The sequence below is a fragment of the Cyanistes caeruleus genome, chromosome 5, assembly GCF_971803275.1.
Source record: "Cyanistes caeruleus chromosome 5, bCyaCae1.hap1.1, whole genome shotgun sequence".
NCBI lineage: Eukaryota > Metazoa > Chordata > Aves > Passeriformes > Paridae > Cyanistes > Cyanistes caeruleus.
The window spans coordinates 2,667,828-2,677,271 of record NC_141705.1 but is presented as its reverse complement, the minus strand read 5'-3'; the positions used below and the strand labels follow the sequence as shown (position 1 = coordinate 2,677,271).

Sequence of the window (9,444 nt, the reverse complement as noted above, 5' to 3'; positions counted from 1 at the left end):
TAGACAAGAAAAGTCCCTTTTATCATAACCCACCTCCTGGATTCAGGCTCTTTGTGTCCTGCATGGAATCATTAAGGCTGGAACAGACTTCCAGGATCAAATCCAAGCAGGGAGAGTGGAACAGACTCCACAGTATTCCTGCTGCAGATGTGAATTGAAATGTCCCCCTCAAGAATTCAGGAAAATGCCTGGAGCAGGGATTGATGCCCACCATGGAGAATGATTCCAGCCCTCAGGTGAGCCCAGACCACCAGAGACACCAGTAAATCCCCCCTGCTGCCCCCTCAGTGCCCTGGGGGCTGTTTCCCTGATAATGGGAATGCAGCAGGGCTGGCAGCAGTCATCTGGGGACACGGGAATGCCAGCACAATGCGTGGCTTTGTGTCCTTCACCCTATGACATCCATGTGTGGCAGACAATGCGAGTGTCCTGTGCTCCCCTGAATGGGGCAGGGATTGTTTACATGGGAACTGAGCAGCCCCAGGGCCTTGGCAGCTCTCTGCTCCCTGAGTTATGATGGATGGAAGAGCTCTCACAGCTTCCAGGGTGGGTAGGCACAGAAATAGGGTTGGGCAGATGGAATGGGATCATTTTGGGAATAATAGGGCTTTATGGTGGCCTGAAATTGTGTGGTGTTTTCCCTTTCCTAGAATATGATATGGACGGAATCTTGGGTCTCTCTCTCAGAAAATCCAGGTGCCAGAGCAGGTCCTGCAAACCTCTGTGTTCTGGTTATGTTCATTTTTGCCAGCAGAAGTGCAGCTAAAACTCACCTTGGGCTTTCTCCTCCAGGCCCTTGAAGGTCTGAGGAAGGGGACACACATCTGACCTGGGATTTGTCACAGCCAGAATCACTTCAACTGGCAGAGGGAAGGTTTAGAGTTAGATATTAGGAAGAAATTCCTCCCTGTGAGGGTGAGGAGGGCCTGGCACAGGGTGTCCAGAGAAGCTGTGGCTGCCCCTGGATCCCTGGAAGTCTCCAAGGCCAGGTTGGATGGGGTTTGGAGCAGCCTGGGACAGTGGAAGGTGTCCCTGCCTGTGTCAAGGGGTGGAACAGGATGATCTTTAAGGTCCCTTCCAACCCAAACCATTCTGTGATTTCATGGACCCACCATTTCCTTGGGCAAAGCAGCTGCCTCCTCCTCCTCCTCCTCCTCCTCCTCCTCCTCCTCCTCCTCCTCCTCCTCCTCCTCCTCCTCCTCCTCCTCCTCCTCCTCCTCCTCCTCCTCCTCCTCCTCCTCCTCCTCCTCCTCCTCCTCCTCCTCTTGGATGGAGGAGCACATCTGGTGTTCATCTTTGACAGATGAACCACAACCAGGAATATGAGGGATGAGGGGTGGGAGTCACTGTGGGGACAGAAGGGAGCTGGATCAGAGCTGAACTTGTCCCACAGCACGAGCGGGGTCGTGGCTGTAAGAAGAAGGAGCTGTACTCACCATGAAGGTTGGGTTGCTCTCCAAGAAAGCAAGAACAGAGCAGGGTTTGCTCTGTGTTTATGTCCCCTGCTGACTCTGATGGAGCTGTGTGGTGATCCCAGGGTTTGGCTGGAGCCCAGGATCCCGCGGGGGCAGGTGGTGCCAGCAGCAGGAGAGCAGCCACGTCTGGAACACCGCGGAGAGGGAAGGACAGCGGGGACTCCTGGACTCTGGCTGGGGGCAGGTTGGTCATGCCCAGGTGAGGCCCCTGCAGGACATGGACAAGGCTCATCCTGACTTTGGACATATCCCAGAATGGCCATCCCAACCCTTCCAACGCACTCCTAAAAGTCTGGACTCACCTGGAGCCCCTGTTTTCAGGGACACCCCCAAGAACTCCCTGCAGAAGATCCATGGAGCTACTCTGCTCATCCTCAGCTATGGTGGAGACTCAGGCATCTCACGGAAACATGGATCATCTCCATGGAAACGTCACCATTCCTGGGGCAGGAACTTTCCCGATGATGACCTTCCCTTTGCAGCTTGTTTTTAATCTGTGGTGAGTGTCACTTACAAAGTGACAAATCCTCATTTTCACAGCAACTCTGCTCTGATGTGGCTCCCTATGTAATTGCCTGGGATTCCTCAGCCCATATTCAGCAAATAATGACTCTCATGGAAGTTATTTGTAGAACTTAATAATTTCCATTAGCTGCATTATGGGATTGCGTTTTTAATTATTTTTTTTTCCTGTAATAATACATAATGAAATAATTGTGGAATTTCTAATAGGTAATTATCTTGCTGAAAACAGTTTAAAACACCAGTGAGTGTGGGTTGTTTTTAGCTGAGCATGGGGAAAAGAGAAGGAGAATGAAACATCACCTAGAGCAAGAGGCAGAGATAACAGCTTTTTGTGAATCCAGCAGTGTCCTCAAAACTTCAGGTCAACAGGACTGCACAGGATGAATCCCAGAATCGCTGGGGCTGGAAAAGCCCTCCAAGATCACCAAGTCCAACCTGTGACCAATCCCCACCTTGTCACTAGCCCAGAGAACTGAATCCAAGTGTTCCTTGGACACCTCCAGGGATTGGGACTCCAAACCTCCCTGGGCAGCCCATGGGTTCCTCCCCATGAGGAAATTCTTCCTGATATCCAGCCTGAACTTCCCCTGGCACAGCTTGAGGCATTTGCTCTCATCCTGTCCTTGCTCCCTGGGAGCAGATCCTGACCCCACTGGCTCTCTCCTGTCAGGGAGTTGTGGAGAGCCAGAAGGTTTGAAAAGTCAGGGTAGGCACAAAGTGGAACCAAGAGGCCTTTTGATTATTAAATTACACATAAATTCTTGGAAGAGTTTTAAACTGGGACCAGAGGGAATATTGGAATATGGCCTCAAGTAACAGGCCTGAGTAAGGAATCGCTCTATAGAATTATCTCCTCTGCAGGTCATCCCAAAAGGCTGCTGGAGAGGGCTGGGAGCTGCAGTCTCTGGGTACCTCTATAAGACAAACAGAGAAAAATAAGGGCAGGAGACAATGAAAAGCCAAATGTGAGCTTAGTCCCCCTTTGTTGAAGCTCGTGAAGTTCTGGTGGTGTGGAGGAAGCTCCCTTCCCTTTCCATCCATCTGTCCATCTGTCCATCCAGTCATCCATCCATCATCCATCCATCATCTGTCCATCCCTGCATCCATCCATCCATCCATTTGTCCATCCATCCATCATCCATCCATCCATCCATCATCCATCCATCATCCATCCATCATCCATCATCCATCCATCAATCCATCATCCATCATCCATCATCCATCCATCCATCATCCATCCATCCATCCATCCATCCATCCATCCATCCATCCATCATCCATCATCCATCATCCATCCATCATCCATCCATCATCCATCCATCATCCATCCATCATCCATCCATCCATCCATCATCCATCTATCCATCCATCCATCCATCCATCCATCATCCATCCATCATCCATCCATCATCCATCATCCATCATCCATCCATCATCCATCCATCCATCCATCATCCATCCATCCATCCATCCACCATCCATCCATCATCCATCATCCATCCATCCATCCATCCATCCATCATCCATCCATCCATCATCCATCCATCATCCATCCATCCATCCATCCATCATCCATCCATCATCCATCCATCCATCCATCCATCATCCATCATCCATCATCCATCCATCATCCATCCATCATCCATCATCCATCATCCAACCATCATCCATCCATCATCCATCCATCCATCCATCCATCCATCCATCCATCATCCATCATCCATCCATCATCCATCCATCCATCATCCATCCATCCATCATCCATCCATCATCCATCCATCATCCATCATCCATCATCCATCCATCATCCATCATCCATCCATCATCCATCCAGACCACTCAGGATGCTGAGGGGTTTTCTGCTCCTTCCATAACTTCTCCCCCACCTTGGAATGATGATTTTTTTTCTTCCTTTCTGGCCCTGAGTACTTCACCGAGACCCAGCATCCCACTGGCAGCTCCTCCAGCCCCTCTTGTCACAGGAGACTCTGAGTAGAGAGTTTTTAAAACATCAGAGTCCTTCAGACTTTAGCTCCCCCTCCTTTCTCCAAACTCTTCCCTCCTCCAAGCAGGTAAATGAAACACAAGGGCTAAGTTTTGGTGATATAAATCTCATTTGGAAAACATTTCTCCTTCCAAAATGGCCCATCTGCCTATCTTCATGCACATGTTTAACATCGAGCAGAGCAGAGGCACATATTTAAGCAATTTCTGAAATCAGGGCCATTGTGTGATGCTCTGATTAGTAAACTGGGAATTAGGGTTCATAAATTATAGTTAATTGAACCAACTCACTTAAGCCCTTTTGTGCCTGACTTTTCCCATCTAAATTCACCAACAGTAGCAAAATAGCTCCGACATACCTGGGACACAATCCTCATTGTGTTCCCAAGCTGGGAAGGGAGACTCCCAGATAAAACATGGCCTGAAACATTCATGCTCCAGCTTTTTAAAATGAAAGGAGGAGGGGTGGAGTTGGTTTTCTGTGACTGCAGCTTTATAATGATTTTTCAGATGGAATCAGCACAATATTCATTTTACCCAGGCACCCTTTGTACATCCATTCCCCTGGATTCTCCTAAGAGTATATGGATTTTCCCTGCAATTTATTTCAGTGGGAGAGCAAAGTGGGAGATAAAGCAATCTCAGGTTGAGGGGAGTCATCTGCCTTGTAGAAAATAAATGGGCAGCAGACAAAGCACCCTGGAAAGCTTTTGACTGAGGAAGGTTATTACTTACCCAGAAATCAAACTGCTCCAGTATTTCCAGGATGCCAAGATGGGCTGTGACAGAGCTTTTTGAGCAGAGAGTGGCCTGTGCAAATCAAATTAAATTTGGAATAGCTGAGAAGTCAATTCTGCCTTTTGCTGTAAAGCTCTCATGGTCCTTGTCCAGTGCAGAACCTCAGGGGAGGGGACTTCACCTCTCACCCAAGGTCTTCCAGGCCCAGGTCTCTAGGGAGATCCCAGGCAAAAAAAAACCAAACAAACAACGCAATGTCTGTGACCTCAGAGGGAAAAGAGGAGATCAGGAGTGCAGCCAGTCCCTTCATCCGGGTGCCAAAGTGATAAATTGCAAAACACAGACTCTCACCCACTGTCATTAGTGGTGGCTCCAAAGCCCCAAGGGAAGGACGAGGGAAGAGAAGTATTTTGTTATTCTGTCCCCTCCCTCCCGTGGTTTTTGATAGTCAGAAGATACAGAGATGGAGCCCAGAGGCAGCTCAGGGCTTTGGGAGATGCCAGGGGAGCAAACCTGCCTTGCACATCCCAGCCTCCTCATTCCTTGGAACCCCTTTGGCCAGAGGAGTTCTTGTCCCTCAGCTACAAAATTCACTGGGTGGCAATCCCAGTTTCCTTTTTCCCCCCAAAACTGAGGTGAAAGGAAATTGTTCCCTTAGAGCCGGAGAAAAAAAAATAAATCCAATTTTTTTCTATTTTTCTTCATGATTTTCTCATCTTGTCAGGGGAAAGAACCATAATTCCTGGACCTAACCTGAGCTGTTTCACCACTACAAGCAGCCTCAAGAGCCAGCCCCATATCAGAATTGTGCTTTAAAGAACAAATTGTAAACCCAGAGTGGGAAAAAAACACTGAGATGGCTACACCAAACCAGTTGTTGATCCAAAATTATGGTTAAATTGATCTAGGCTGATGGGAGCAGGGTATTACCTCACAGGGTACACTTGAAAAATCTCAGTCAAAAAACACTTGAGATCTTTGGTGCAACATCAGCCTATTTTTTCCTTTTTGACTACTGTGGATCAGTTCCTGGTCTATTAAATTTAAACAGCTCCCATTTGCTTCAAGTGCTTCCAAACTATCAGCCAAGATTCCTCCCACAAATCATCCTCTGATGGGATCTGGAGCTGGGACACCTTGAAAAGGAACCTGATTTTCAGGAAATACCTGGCACCCACCTGCTGGACACTCAAACTTTTTAATTTTTAAAATGGCCTGAACTGTTAGAGTTGGGAACTGTGCAATGAAGGCATTCAGTCATGAAATTAAGACTTCATAAGATATTTATTTTGTATAGAAAGGCTGTCATTGGTGGCGTGCTGTCCCTACAATAGCTGGGATGGGAAAAGGGAAGGGTTTAAACAAGGCTCTGAGAAATTAGAAACATGCTTCTACTTTAATGGTGGCTTTTTTCCCCCCCACCAAACAATTAATGCAACATACATTGACCTCCCACAGCCCTGAGCGTGCTGACATGGGAACGCACGCCCAGCTTCACCTGGAAACCAGGAATCTCCAAGGGATGGCTTGAATTAACTCAATAAACCAAACAAATGTTTGTTTTAAACGTAGCAATTAATTATCTCCTTGGGTCTCCTTCCCCAGTGCTGGCTTCCCTATCACCTCATCGCTGGCTGTGCTGCATACAATGTTCTGTTCCTTTCTTTCTTCCTAAAGATCCTAATAGGATGCAGCCGGCCAGGCCAGCAGCTTCGGAAACAAGCACAGAGCGAATTTAATAACAAGCAAACCTGCACTTAATAAAGTCTGTCATCAGTAATGTCTCCACTGAACGCTTGCCAGGAGAGAATTGTTTGCACTTACTGTGTGAGCCAAGTCACAGCTTTAACAGGCAAGACACAAATAAAACCCAGCCTTTCCCATTCTTTTCGCATCTCTGTTTCAACCTACCAACAAAAACTCCGGGGCAAACAATGAAAAAATCCACATTCAAGCAGGGGGAAAAAAATAAAAATAAAAAAAAAAGAGAAGCCAGCATCTCCCCCATTATTCATTACATTATGAAACACATTTCATAATCTAATAATTAGCAAGGGGACAATTTTGTTCAGCATGAATCTGAAGTCTTTTTTCATTTTGTGTTAGCACCCAGAACAAATGGACATTGTGCAGAGCGCGGGTGCCGAGGGTTCCCTCCTCCCCTCTCTCCAGCAAAATCGTGGTGAGGATGGAAGGATGCAGAGCAGCCACACGCTGGACGTGACACAATCCATCCCTGGGCAATTGGGGAGCCTGGGGAAGGCAGGACAGGCTTCATCTGCACGGCCCTCGAGGGCGCTGGGGTGAGGCACGCAGCTCATCTGTGTGCCAGGCTCTGCGAAGCCTCCAAGTCTTGCTCTCTGTGGCTGCTTTCCCCGTGGTTTTGGTTATACCTGGAGGGAAAAAAAAGGTGGAAAATATCATTTAACAAGGGTTTTCTAGCCAGGCTTAGTGTGGGGTATGGAGCTCGTGAGGTGCTGAGGTCAGACAACCTCAACTTCTTCAGGGCTTGTGAAACCTTTTTCTGTCCCCGTTGCAAAATCAGCCAGCCTTCCCTTCTGCCCAGGAGCAGAGGGAAATCGCTGGGGGAGGCTCTCTTCACCAAAACCTGGTCCCTTGTACTGCAGAGTGGGTTTGTGAGGAGCAGAACACGGCACATGGTGAGCTGGGATGAAACCAAAGCCACCACAACGCTTGTCCTCCACCGTGGCCTCCCCAGAGGAGCTTCATTTCTGTTGGGAAGGTGAGTCCAGGTTGGTTTTTAAGCCTGCAGGCGCAGATGGAGCTGCTGCTGGTGACCATTGGGTGGTGAGTGGTGATCCTGAGCAGGAGGTTGATTGTGTCCACCCAAGGAGCAAAAGTCTTTGGGAAAGAGCCCCCAGCACTGCTGTACCACCAGCACCTCTCCTTTGGACCTGCTGTCCCCTCCTCCCTGGGCAGCACATACCCTGAGCCAGAAACTTGTGGATTTCTGTGATTTGGAGAGGCCAAAATTTAGGAAAAGTATTATTTTAATAACACTACTAATGATAATAACGGGCAAATTAAATTAATTCCTAAAACATGGCAGTGATTTGGGATCTCTTATAGGCAAGGAACAGGGTTCACCTCCAGCTCTCCAAACTCCAGGACACCACAAATGATGGGGATATTCATGGGTTGATGATGGTGTCCAAGAACAAGTGACCATCGAGGTGACTCCCCCAGCCAAGGGCCTGTTTGACCACACTGATTGCCAGGACAGCAGCTGGGTGTGCTTCTACCCAATCCACTGCCTGGAGCCACACAACAGGCCCAGAAAACTGCCCAAAGGAAAATTTCCCAGAGAAAAATTGCCCAAAACCCCTTTTATTTTCCGGGGTTTTCACCAAAAGGGAGAGATTTTGGCGTCAAGGAGAAAGAGCCCAAAGGGGAACCCTGCTCTTGACTCTCCAGACATTCCAACATTTTTCTGGCCATGTCTGGACTAGTTAATAAAGATTTAGATGCCACTCTGAGCAAGAACTGCCCGAGGAGCTCTGCCCTCTCCAGGGTTACTCCCGGCTCTCTGTGTTTGTGCAGGATTTAGGAGGCACCACATCCAGGATCTCAGCCAATTTCCTCACTCGTTGTTTGGGACCCCTCAGGCAGAACGGGTTCTTCCCCTGGAGGCAGAGCCTGGACTGCAGGAGTGGGATCAGCTCCAGGAGCCATGGCCTTTCCAACCCCGGCCACTCTGTCCCCACCGTCACCTTCCACATGGCCACAACATCGAGGTGGCCACCAGCTCGGGCAAGGACAGCGCCATCAGGGCCAGGTTCACCTGGAGAGGCCCATCCTGGTCACCACCCGAGGAGTAAAGTCAGAGTGAGCGTTGGGCATCTAAAAACTGGGAGAAGCAAGGAAAATGAGGAGTTTGTCCATCTCTGTGACTGTTCTGCTGCTTCCCCCATCCCAGGTGGGATCCCTTCCCCAGGGAATACGGCCCATGGAGGAGAGGGGGTGTTGCTGGAGCAGAAAATGGGAAGGGGATGTGTTCACCAGGGCTGTGGGCCGCACATCAAACTGGTCAGACTGGGAGCCAGCACTGCTCCTCCCTGGAGGCCGCCCTGGAGCTGGGGCTGAGGGAGGGCTCACCTGCATCCCTGAGGCGTTCAGGACAAGCCTGGATGTGCCGGGAAGGATTAAAAATCCCAGGGAAGGAAGCAAACGCTCTCCAAACTGGAGGATGTTGAGGAGACAGGGACAAAAGTCCCAGAATTTTGTCGGGGGCAGTCAGGGTGTTACCCACAGAGCTTTTCTTCCCACAGGATATCCAGATACTCACGGGGGCCTCCGATCCCTCTCGGAGATGCTGCCGCCGTTTAAATCAGCACCGACATATGGAAGGCTCCTAATATTGTGCTTCTGTCAGAGGAAACCATTGTTCAGCTTCTCTACAGGAAGGATGTCTCACTGCTTATTACCAGCTTGAATAATTGCTTGGAATGTTTTATTTGACATTTATTCAAGGAACTTGGAAACCCGGGTGGCTTCGTTCTCTCGAGAGGATAACAACAACAAAAAACTAATTTTTTTTTAAAAAATAGCCAAGAAGGCCCAAAGTGGAGCCAGCAGCTTCAGATGGCAGCAAGATATTTAAAATTTAAATATATAGTAAAACCTCCTTGCTTGGGCAGAGGAAAGAGGAAAGAAAGTAGAGATGCAATATTTTATCATCTGT

General features: G+C 48.7%; 1 pseudogene; it reads left to right on the top strand.

The window, feature by feature from the left end:
• Positions 1-212: 212 nt before the first annotated feature.
• LOC147652857 (uncharacterized) lies at positions 213-9,118 on the top strand (annotated as a pseudogene).
• The last annotated feature ends 326 nt before the right edge of the window (positions 9,119-9,444 follow it).